This window comes from Aedes aegypti, chromosome 3 (genome assembly GCF_002204515.2).
Source record: "Aedes aegypti strain LVP_AGWG chromosome 3, AaegL5.0 Primary Assembly, whole genome shotgun sequence".
Taxonomy (NCBI): Eukaryota; Metazoa; Arthropoda; class Insecta; order Diptera; family Culicidae; genus Aedes; species Aedes aegypti.
Window position 1 is genome coordinate 124,022,392 of NC_035109.1, and position 12,083 is coordinate 124,034,474.

The 12,083-nt window shown below is 35.4% G+C and overlaps 1 protein-coding gene across 6 annotated transcripts in view; it reads left to right on the top strand.

Moving 5' to 3' along the window:
• The window catches only part of LOC23687582 (muscarinic acetylcholine receptor M3), a 110,000-nt gene that overhangs the window by 24,562 nt on the left and 73,355 nt on the right, over nt 1–12,083 (top strand). The window contains exon 3 of one of the 6 annotated variants that reach the window (XM_021849918.1): nt 3,206–3,229. The exons of the other annotated variants lie outside the window; for them this stretch is intronic. The gene's annotated coding sequence lies outside the window, so the exon portion shown is untranslated. The remainder of the gene's footprint in view (nt 1–3,205; nt 3,230–12,083) is intronic. 6 annotated transcript variants of the gene reach the window in all.

Consider the following 12,083-nt stretch of genomic DNA (forward strand, 5'->3'; position numbering starts at 1 on the left):
AGCTTTTAGCACCATTCTCTTCAAAGTTAAATGTTTAGAACATCATTTTTTTTTCTAAAATTAAATCTAGTCTAAGTGCGAGATACTTTTCTCCAATGTATTGCTTATTTTACTTCAAAATTTACCGTTTTGACTCAAAATCCGAACAGACTCCCCAGACAACCAGAAGTCGCATGAAAGTTCACGTTATTACTCGTTTATTCATACTAATTACATCAAACCCGCATAACACCTTGGATAAACTCGTTCGATTGATGAGTTTCCTCGCATACAACACTTTTTTTCTGAGTTCATTTGTACATTTTATTTCGTCCCGTACACTCGTACAAAGTTAGTCGAATCAATCCGTAGCAGCTGTCAAATCAACATTTGTTGTCATAAGTTATGTCGCATAAGATCACAGGTTAGTTCGGTCGAATATTTATACACTCGCATTGTATGTTATTAATCATCACATAATATATGCACGTATATCGCCTCCACTTTTGTACGTAGAAGGCCTTTTCGCGACATCTTATAAGTGAAATTTTGCACATATAAAGCCTCCAGGTGATTCCGTTATACGTACATTTTGGTTGTCTGGGTCATATACCGAACACTTGGTTTAATTTTGAAACGGCACTTCAATTTGAACAACTTCAAATCTATTTTATACCTCGGGAGTAGTAATGATTCTTTAGTTCAAGGTTAGGTAAACCAGCTTAGATAAATTTGGTCGAGGAATATTCATTTGAATATCTTTTATTCGTGGTGTTCGCAATTTTAATCAAGGTGTTCGGAATATGAGACAGAATGAACACAGTGTTCGACATTTGAATCAAATTGTTGTTTCATACTTTTACGTAAAAAACAATACTAAACAAGTTTAAATGAAAATTTTTATCGGCCCACCCAACAGCTAACAGTAAGGCTATACGAAGAAATTGAAATACTCATAAATATTACATAATTTATGCATATCAGATGTATTTGAAGTCACTGTTGGCCTTAAGTGTTCGGAATATGAGTCAAAACGGTATCTTTACTTTATCATAACTTCATGAATACTGAACCGACTTCAAAACTTTCTACATTCTTTCGAAGCTAACTCAGTTGCTTTGTTTCCTATTATTGTTATCGAGATTTTTAGTCCTGGGCTATTTCGTCTCGGGACCAACGGTTTTTACTTCAATCCAGAAGTAAGTCGTCATTATAACGTTCGCGTCATAAGTTACTATCTCGGGTATGGGATTCGATCCTGGGTCCCCGACGTGAGAAATGTGAGCTCTTACTTCTACACCAGGTTCATCTCCCTAATTTAGTTGTTTAAATTATGTGCACAACACTATTTACTGAAAAAACAAAAAAAAAAACTACCCAATCACTTCGTTTGAAAAAATCAAATTTCTTTGGATTATTTAAGTTTTTTTTCGCTAAAAAAATTGTATTTTCACTATGAAATTAAAATTTCTAAAGTATATTGTTTCAATTACGTGTTGAATAGTGCAAATACATGCAAAAAATATGATTGTTACAAAACTATTCTAAAATTGTCACAAAGGCTTTCCCAAAGTTTAAACAAATCAGAAAACCAGTTTCAGTTTTACACACAATGTTAAACTGGCAAAAAATTAAAAAAAAATGGCATTTTCCGTTAAAAAAACAGGTTTTTCTGCAGTTTTTGTTATATAACTTTGTCAAAACATTTTTTTAGTGAGATTCGTTTTAAAACTACTAAATTATCTTCAAAAGCATTTAAGAAGATTTTGAATTGGTGGATTATTCACGTAGTTATTAAAGTTCAGACAATTTTTATATTTTAAAAAGTTTTCATAAATTTAATTTTGAAGAAAATTATGCTAAAAAATCAAAAATTGGTTGAAAAATAACAAAACTATTTTAATTTCACTTAAATTCTTATATTATAACTTGAAAATTCACCTTTCAGTCGCTGCCGCCTCCTCTAAATGTAAATATTTAAGGCTCAAATTTTTAAGTTTCTCTTTTCATATGATTTGATTTCAGAAATGCACACGAATTTATAGTTTTGTGAACTTTTGAAAAATAAGCCGCACCCTATTATACACTAATTTGCTTGCCTCAATCCCACATGACTGCAAGGACGTGTCCGGTGTCGTTTTTAACAATTTGTGGTTTTTAACAATGTTTGGCTGAACACATTAAGTGGCTTTCAAATGTTCTTATTGATAAGCACAAAACACCTGAAGAAAAAACATAAAACAAATCTTGGAGAAATCTCTACATGGAACTTGATACAATTTCCAGGGAAAATTTCTGTTGGATTCTCCGGAGAAATACTTCAAAAACCTGTTTTTAAGATGCAGTTACGCTGGTTATTCTATGAAGAAATTTTGGTGGAATATATGTTATAAATTCTTGAAGCAACTTGAACCGACTAGAGTGAAACTACTGGTCAGTAGGACCTTTATCAATCAAATCTTCGTACTTTCTCTAATTTTAAATTTCCTAAACTATAAAATTTATCCATTACATAACTAACAAATTGAACAAACACGCATTTTGAACATCACATTGCTTGAACCTGGCTACGTTCGTGCTGTGTAATCAACATCTCCAGAAATGCATATAATTAATTATTCTCAATTCTGTAAAGCGATTGCAGCATCATCGCAATCAGTACTCCTTCAGCAAAAAGCGATGTCCCATAACGTTGATTGAGCAGAGCACAACGTATGGGAGTCTCAGAGCCGAATCATGACTCTTGGTTGACTCTTCTGTTTTCACAATTTCTAATCCAACAAAGTTCCCAAAATCATTGCCGTTTCTGACACTTTTACAGCCAGCAGCTGTCGTATAGCAGTAGCAGCACGAGCTTTCCCGGTGGCAGCATTCGGGTGCGATTTCCAACTGATTGTGCAAACAAAAGCTCTTACGTGGCATCTTTCGAGGAACTTGAATATCATGGTCCACCCAAGCAAACAGGACAATGAATTGGCGCAATTTTAATACTTTGCCACGGTGTTAGCCAATGGGCGGGAGGAGTGTTTTGAACTGAAAGGGGGAAGTATAGCCAGCTCAGCAGCTGTGCTGAGCTGCTATTGGTGTTTTTTTTCTCTTGGTATAATAGGAAGGGGAGTTTCAAGAAAACCACAACGCGTCCATATTTTTCCTTGTTTTTGCTTTCAATGGTGATGCAATTTTGTGTAATTGGAATTTATTTTCTCAAACTTTTGTATCTTTGCAGTCATGGTGAATTTGCGGTTACAAGGTAATTTAGCTGTTAGTGAAGACAATTGAATTTCGTTGAATTATGCATGTCGACAACGAAGCTTCTTTAGCAGGAGATTGTTCCAGGAACAATATAATAAATAGATGTACTTTGTTCAATTTGACCCATGATATCTATTTGGTTCATTTGCTTTAGTCTATTCATAAATCTCCTGCATATATCCTCCAAATTCAGAACAACTGGCCACGATAGGCGGCACTCTTTGTTTCCTTAGTTAAATCAAAGGGCCTGAGCTAGAGGCTACTTCAATTTGATGTTCGAAAAATTTGTCATGTGAGTCATCATGAAATCCAAAAAAAAAAACCTCAAATATTCCAAAACCAGCATTTTATCAACGAGATCCATCCAACCTCTCCGAAAAACGTAATCGAATATTCTGTAAAAAGCTACTGGCGTTCTTTCCACATATTTATATTCCAACATAAATCAAACTATATCCAAAAATAGCGTAGCCGAAAATATTTGAATTGAAATTTATCAAAAGTATGAAAAATACACGCCATGCGACGAACACTACTATTTCGATCACAGTTCTCTCATTTTAAAACACCTGATAACTGCTTGCCAATGTAAATGTTGATGTTAATGCCAGACCACAGAAGCCATAATGAAAACATTTTCTCTATCACCTCGATTTGCTAATGTTTGCCAAGGATTGCGGCTATTCGGTTTTTCAAAGTTGCCTTTTCATTCGTGGTTGCGGAATTTAATTCAATTTTACATCCACTAAAAAGTACTGCTCCAGGTGAGAGCTGTGAACACCGAATGTCTCTCTCGCTCTATGTAAATAGTGTAGACGGATGGACAGAATTCCCAGCACGGGGACGATGACGAAAGATTTTTTTTTGTTTCCGAACAAGTTTCAAGTTCAGTGCATTAGACCGATCTTGAGCTGAACTAGTTTGACTTCTAGCAAAATAGTGTAGAACCTTGAATTCTTCACTGAGCAATCAAAAAGCTCAAAATTTGTTCAAAATTGGAATTTAATTTTGTTCTGAAATAAATAAAAAAAAATTATGTGATTAGTTGATAATGTAAAAACAATTGCATTAAAATTCGATTATGGAATAGTACTAATGGTTTTAACCGAAACAAATTAGGCCTTTGTTATTTTATCTAATTTTGTTCCACTTTTGATCATCTCGATCAATGAGCTCCGTATGCATCTAACAATAATAAAACATAAACTAGTCAGATTGCAGGTCTTTTTTAGAGACTTGGTCTCAATTTCAATGCAAGTCTCTAGAAAGTCACTTTTTCAATGAAAGGTCTCTAAAGTACCTCTTTTTTACCCCAGACGGTCTCTAAGGTCTCGTATTATCTTATTCTCTATGCATAGGCTATCACGCAATCATTCATTTCTTATGTTATTTCTCAAGAAATTTCAGAGGATGGTTTGAGGAATTCCTCCAGAATTTACTTCAAAAAATCTTCGAGCATATTAATGCTACAACCTCCAGTCGTTTCCTCAGGGATAACTCAAGACTATCCTAGGAACCATTACCAATTTGTGGTGGGGTTCTCTACTTATTTCTCTTGGATATCTTCCTAAGCTTAGCTTAGACTGACTACACTTATCAATGGTTGCTATTCCGTGATTGACCGAAGTCAGTGATAATGCACAAAGAATCAACTAGAAGTTCGGCTGGGATTGGCCATTATCTTCTTCAGTGTGCATAATTCAGTGCCTCTATTTATACAGGGTCAATAACGACGCCGGCCACGTCCTTGCAGTCAGGTGGAATTGGGGGAAGGAATGTTAGTGTGTAACCTTTGCTATTTGGAGACCGTGCTTGCCTCTGCATCTCCACAAAGGTTACTGGGAGGGATGTTTGTTAATGGAGAGGATCGTTGGGTCACAGGATTCATTTTGATAAGCGATTAGAACATGATAAATAATTATTTGTGAGATATAAACATGCTTATATGTAAATATAATATTTTATTTGATATGAACAATTTCTATGTGAGGAAAAATATGCCGACACTTGAGGTGATGAGCCATTCAAAGTTTGTTGAACAAATATTAAATGTTATTATATTTTACTTATTTGAAAAATGTTTATGATTCTATTGTTTTATTTATTCCTGTTTCGTTTCTTCTCCGTCTCTTTTTAGTTCCATTTTGGTCTTTTTTTCCCAGGCCACAGGTCTCTTATGTTCTTATACCGTCGTGTGGGGTGACATTGGGCCATAAGGGTGAGTTTGGGCCAAGGTTTTACAGCAAAATAACACCAGAAATATGAAAACAATATGACAAGCTTCAAGAACACGTTATAAATAGTCACTGGATGATCTTGTATTAGAGCGGTTCCACGCCGTTTCGCAAACCCAATTATTTTTGTATTTTTTGAATCGCCTGAAAATTTGCATACAGAAAATTAAAAACATCAATGTTGCGGTTTTTAAGAACTATTAGCTTCAAATTATCATTTGGAAATATCGTTTATATTTTTTACCATGCACTATTTTTTCAATACTTAAGCATAAATGTTCTGATCAAACGATAAACGATTTAGCTACGATTCACTCAACCAATTTTTTTTTTCTGGAATGGAGAAACACGAAATATGCTTGAAAAGGGCCTATTTTTTATTTTATTTGAAAATTTTATATATATGAGTATATATCGAAATTGATGCAACCTAGAAAAAATTTACCTAAGTACTTTTCGATTGCAATTTTTCTGTACTTTCAAATAATCACATTAAAAATTATTGTTTTCCTCTATTTCGATTTATTTTCAAAATCTGTAATTCTTTAAAAAATCATAACTTTTTTGTCCATAATTCTTCCATTTTGAAACATTGTGCAATAAATCACATAAGTTGTCCCCTAAAACATATCCAAAAATAAAAAAAAATCGAAACTGCGTTTCTGGAGAAAATCGATTTTAAAATTTTGTTTTTGAAATAAAAAAAAAATCTGTAACTTTTTTTACCGTGCATATTTTTCTCCATATAGTCCTAAGCAATACCTACAACTTTGTAGAAGATCTCAAATCGATCGGACAAACCGTTTTCGAGTTACAGTTTTTTAAAGATTTGCCATGCATTTTCCGATACGCCCTTCTCAAAAATAAGGCGACTTCAAAATGGCGGTCTGAAAGTGCATAATGGCATTTTTGCTCATAAAGAATCTGTATGCAAATTCTCAGGTAATTCAAAAAATACAAAAATTAAATTAAAAAAAAATTCGTCATGTTCGGTGGAATTGCTAATTAATTTTTCGACTTCCGTACTTGCCATGAGATGCATTCAAAAGGGCGGTCAAAGTCACCTGCTAGGCCCAATGTCACCCCGCACGGCGGTATTCAAGATACCCAGTCCCTACTAGCCCTGTAAAGGTGACAAATGGAATGGAATAAGCTTACATTTCAATGTAATTCAATCATTTTCATCAGAAGTTAAGTTCAGTGTTTATACTTCCTTCAAGTTTAGGGGCTCGTGTCTTTTTCAACAAGAAAGGCTCAAAACTTGTGCAAATCATTGGGAAGTAACAGACAAATATTACTTCCCAAGAAGTTGAATCTCCAGACAGACAAACTTCATATTTTGTAATTACCACATCTGATTTTTACTTGTAAATTTTTAATTTATCGGAAAACCCTTGATATCTTTGGAAAAGCTCTGGGAATTCCCGGAGAATCTATTCGAAATTCTGAAAACTTTTTCTCAGGAACTCTTCGAGAACCTCTGAGAAAACTTTGGGTATCCCTGGTAACCTGTCAGACTTCGTGAGAACATTACTGCCGTTTTACGCATATTTGCACTTGACCCATAAGTTTTACATAGAATATGGGACAAGCAGGCGTTGAAGGACAGGTTATTTTTGATAAATCAAAAATAGGGAATTAGTGCCGAAGCTTCAAAACTTCGTTAAAACCTAATGAAGCTTCCGTAGGAAGTTTTAAAGGGTCCTACGAAAGAAACTACGGTTAAACTACTAAATGTTGGATCTAAGGAAGATTGACTGGACTTTGATGATGATTATTGGATAATCCCAACAACTAAATCTAACCGTTGACAATAATTTGAAATACTCAACGTATAATTCGTAACTGAAAGTCGAAATCTGCAATTACTACTAAAAGAGCTTCCGCAGGAATATTGAGCGGAACTAAACTACCATCCTTGGAGAAATGCTTGAGAAAATTTCGGAGCAACTTCTAAAGGACCTGCTGGAAGAATTTCTAGAGGAATTTTCGGAAAATTCCAGAGGAAGTTTTGAGAAAAATTCTACGGCAACTTCCAGGAGAACTCTAGAAATTCTAGGGAAACTTCCGGAGAACCAATAAGTGAAACTTACAGAAGAAATTCGAGTAACTTTCGGAACAATTTTTATAGGAACTTATGGAGGTGCTTCCAGAGGAATTTTCTTGTGAACTGCTACAGGAACATCCAAAGGAACTCCTGCAATAACTTTCAAGAAAAACTCCTACAAGAACTTCCGGGGGAACTCCTACAGGAACTTTGGGGAACTCTTACATCCGAGGGAACTCTCAATGGAAATGCCGGGAAAAATCCGAGAGAAACTTTTGAAAAACTCCTAGAAGAAATTCTAGAGGAACTTCTAAGGAAAGTTCTGGAGGAAATTCTAGAGGATCTTCTGATAGGAAATCTTATGCAACTTACGGAAATACTTCCGGAAGAACTCTTTGTGCAACATCCAGAGAAACTTCTGGAGGAATTTCCGGAGAAGCTCTAAAAGGAACTTCCGGAGGAACTCCTAGCTGAACTATCGAAGGAGCTTCTAGAATAATTATTAGAGGAATTCCTAAATCAATATCAACTAATTACCCTGAACTTCAAATTAAGACTTCGACAGAGTTTTCGCTTCGAACACAAATGATTCGTTTTTTTCCATTGTTACTTCCATACAAACTTTTTATGTCAGAGCCAAATTTCGTTCAATACTGCACAACATTCACAGAAGTTCTCATGATTTGACCCTTTCGAGTATCTCTAGCTTCCGAAACAGTCTAGTGCTTACATCGCCACAAAATGCGGTTCCGCTGAATGGTGCTTTTCACTGTGGGGCACTAAATGGAATAGGTAAATCCGGTAAATCCCCTCTGGGAAATAGTCACCGTGGGAACAGTGGTTTACACATTTACATTTTACTTCAGAACGAGAATGATGTTTTAGCATAAAAGGAAAGCACTGTGACTGTCATCGTGTCGTGTCCATCTCACGTTTTTATTCCAGGTTGGGATGGGGCGAGCTTGATGCAGGGTGGCAATCTCAGGGCGGTCTAATTGGCAAGCTTTTAAAGAAAAATTGAATAATTGGAAAAAAAAATATGATCAATAGTTTTAACATAACAAACAAACAAGCCTTAAACATGACTTGCCCTGCTAAGTTGATAAGCAATCTGAAATTTGAACCTAGGTTTAATGGTAAGCCGATATTCCTATATGTATTTATATTGTAAATAAGCAATTGAAAACTAAAAACTAATACCGGAATGTTTCAAGTATTTAAATTGCTAGCTCATTTAACGTGGTAAAGACGGACAAATTATGAAAAATAAATGCTGTAGTTATATGTTATTTTGATTTTTTTTGCTTATTTCATCCAACTATTATTTATTTCACATTACTGTATTGGCTGCTTTTCTATAACCTAGTGATAGTTATCTTTTTTCTAGGACACAATGATATTTTTCCCGCATCTCAAGCTTCAGTCCGCGCCAACCGGGAGCAGCTGAGTAAACGCTAAATTGTGTTCTTTTATCCACCGTTTTTCCGCCGCTCCATCACTACATAACGGTGTGAAATAGATCACCTGGGTGTTGGAAAGTTTTTGCCACGGACATAAAAAAAAGTTTTTTCGGGTCATGAATTTTCGATAGTGATGGCGCGCGCGCGAAAGGAAATTTCTGTTCTACTTACTATGTTGAACGTTCGTTCGTTATCACATGTAAAAGAACTTGGAGAATTTATCTAACAGGAACTGAACAGATGGAACGTGCTTGAAGGTTTGAATAGATGTGTCGATTGAACCGCAAAATGATCAGCATGGTTGAGAATCTTTTCAATGGCGGTTTCTGGTTCCAGAGAATTTGTTGCCAGGAGAGATGAAATTTTCAAGATCATACGTGAATAGTAGGAGTGGATTTTTTCCTATAAAAAAGTTTCGCATAATGGACGTATGCACGATATTGGCAAAGCTCTCAAAACTTTAACAAATTCCAATGTTGTAAGGGAATTGTAATACCAAAACGAGAAGTAAAATTATAATCAGTAAGTATAGAAAATTATCTTGAATTTTTTATCCGGCTTATGAACGTTAGGAGAAGACAATTTCAACGCACTCGCGATTCTGCTATACAAAAATATATGTTAGGATCTGCAAAAGATATTTGAAACGCTTACCTAAATTAAGAACCAAAGATTTTGAAAATCAAAATTCTCAATTGAACGATAGCTCTTCGCTTTTTTGGAAATAATTTAAAATTTTGAACATAAAACTCATAGGCCAATTTCAGCATTGAAAGAGGAAAATAAAATATTGCTAACTAATTAAAAAGACACGGACACCGTCTTCAGTCATTTAGCTGCACAGACTTTAACTTAACACTAGACAACGGACAAGCATGCTCCAGTGGCACAACCGAGAAACATTCCTGACGAAAAGTTTCAATGGCTGCAGCGGGAATCGAACCCACACCCCATGACACGATACGCTTAACTTAACCTCTCGGCCACGAGGCCCACAGCAAGCAAAAAAGGTCAAATACTTGCTTTAGGCTGCAATACTTGAAATTGGACACAAATACAGTTTAAGACTCGCAAGTCTGACCGAAAAGCTAGTTACTCAGGATTTCGAAAGTATTCTCAACCAACATCAAGTTTTCGAAAATTCCTAGGGTATTGATTTATTTTTTTAAATCTTTATCAAGAAACTTCCAGAGAGTAGCTCATCGGTCTTGGTTGATATATTGAACAAATATTTTCAGTTGGTATATTTTCCTGACAAATGGAAAATAAGAAATGTTGTTCCAATTTTATAATCGGACAAAAATCCTGCAGGAGCTCCTAGTTAATTTGCGAACAAACATTGTTAGAATAATCCAAAATCATCTGCCAAATCGTACACTGCAGGCTAATTATCTATTACTAAATAAGCCTGAAAAACTTCCTGTAAGAGCTGGTGTTCCTCAAGGCAGCAGGTTTGGATCAATATGATACAATATTTTCACATCTGACTTACCTGAGATACCTCAGGGATGTCGAAAATCTTTGTTTGCGGATGACACAGGCCTCTCCGCCAAAGGACGAAGCCTGCGTGTCATCTGTAGTAGATTGCAAAAAAGCTTGGATATTTTTTTCTTCAAACTTGGAAAAATGGAATATTTCTCCTAATCCTTTCAAAATTCAGCTTATAATGTTTCCACATAAACCAAAAGTTATTTATTTGAAACCTCCACATAGACATGTTGGCACAAGAAGCGGGTTGCAACCAATTGTACGGATGGAATTAGGTTTCTAGGATTTATGCTAAATAAACTATATCTTTCGAAAATCACAGTTGGCATGAATATTTCATTGATATTATAAAACGTATGAATCTACTGTTTATCCAAGTTCTCTTTTCTTCATTCGTTTTCTTCCGTTGATTGCTGGAGTATAATTTTCGCAAAGTTTACTGGTCTTCAACAGTCCTTACAAAAACATTAGGACAGAGGTTAGAGTTGACACAAAATATTCCATATCTGCTTTCCGAATCTGAATCTCAAATTTTTATCCTCTAGCTAGCATACAATCCTGTTGTGCAGTTCATCTTTCGTCTTTTTCCAACTACTCCAAGTTCAAGGGCTGCGCTAGTCATTAGGCGTTCAAAGGTGATATACAAATGTTTATTCTCGGTATGAATTCTAATTTCAGTTAGCACAATATTGTCACTAATCCGGATGTCTGTTGCAATTTAAAACAAATCTTCCCTGCCCGTGCTTCGGTTCCGGTATACACACAGTCGATAACATCCGGAAGAATTACCATGGATAACACTGTAGGGGAACTGGGTGTAAAATGCGCCGTTGGGGTAAAACGCGCTACCCTTGTTTTGAACGAACGACGTGCTTTGGGACGCTGTTTTACACCCGAGATAATGGAAAATGTATTAAAATGCTTCTCTTTATATATTTTTAAGTGTTTTCCTGGCATAAATCGTGAAAAAATTGAAAAAACGTTTTTCGCTGTTTATGTTGTAATTTAGTGTTATTTTCTTGGCCATTTTTCAGGCCGATGAACAACAAAACTTTTGAAACTATTACCAAGAATCGCCTTGTGCACTCCCATAGTTTGTATTCCATGCAAAAAAAGTGTTGAATTTATCCTTAAAAAGCGTATTGAAGGACTTAAACTTTAATCAACGCGTGGGGCAAAACGACCACACCTATTTCATAACACCAAAACAGCAACGTCAACATACATTGGCACACAAAGCAACGCTAGCGACAAGTGGCAATTTTTGATGGTGACACTAGCGCCAAAGAGTAAAAAGCGGCAAATTAGAAGCTCCTATATTCCTATGACAGCGCCGCGTAACAGGAGCATAACGACATACTTTGAAATGAGCAGTACAAAGCTTTACACACGCTGACGATTAAAGATAAACGTCTGTTATCTGTGCTAATAGTAAGATTAATTTGCATATCCTGTAGGAAGAACTAAGAATTTTCTATTAAATAATGAAATGCAATATTCAGATCATCCATTCATTTAGGAAATGTAGCAATAGATGTAGATACAGTCAAATCTCCATAACTCGATATTGAAGGGACAATCGAGTTAGGGAGGTATCGAGTTACAGAACACAAAACCAGTGCA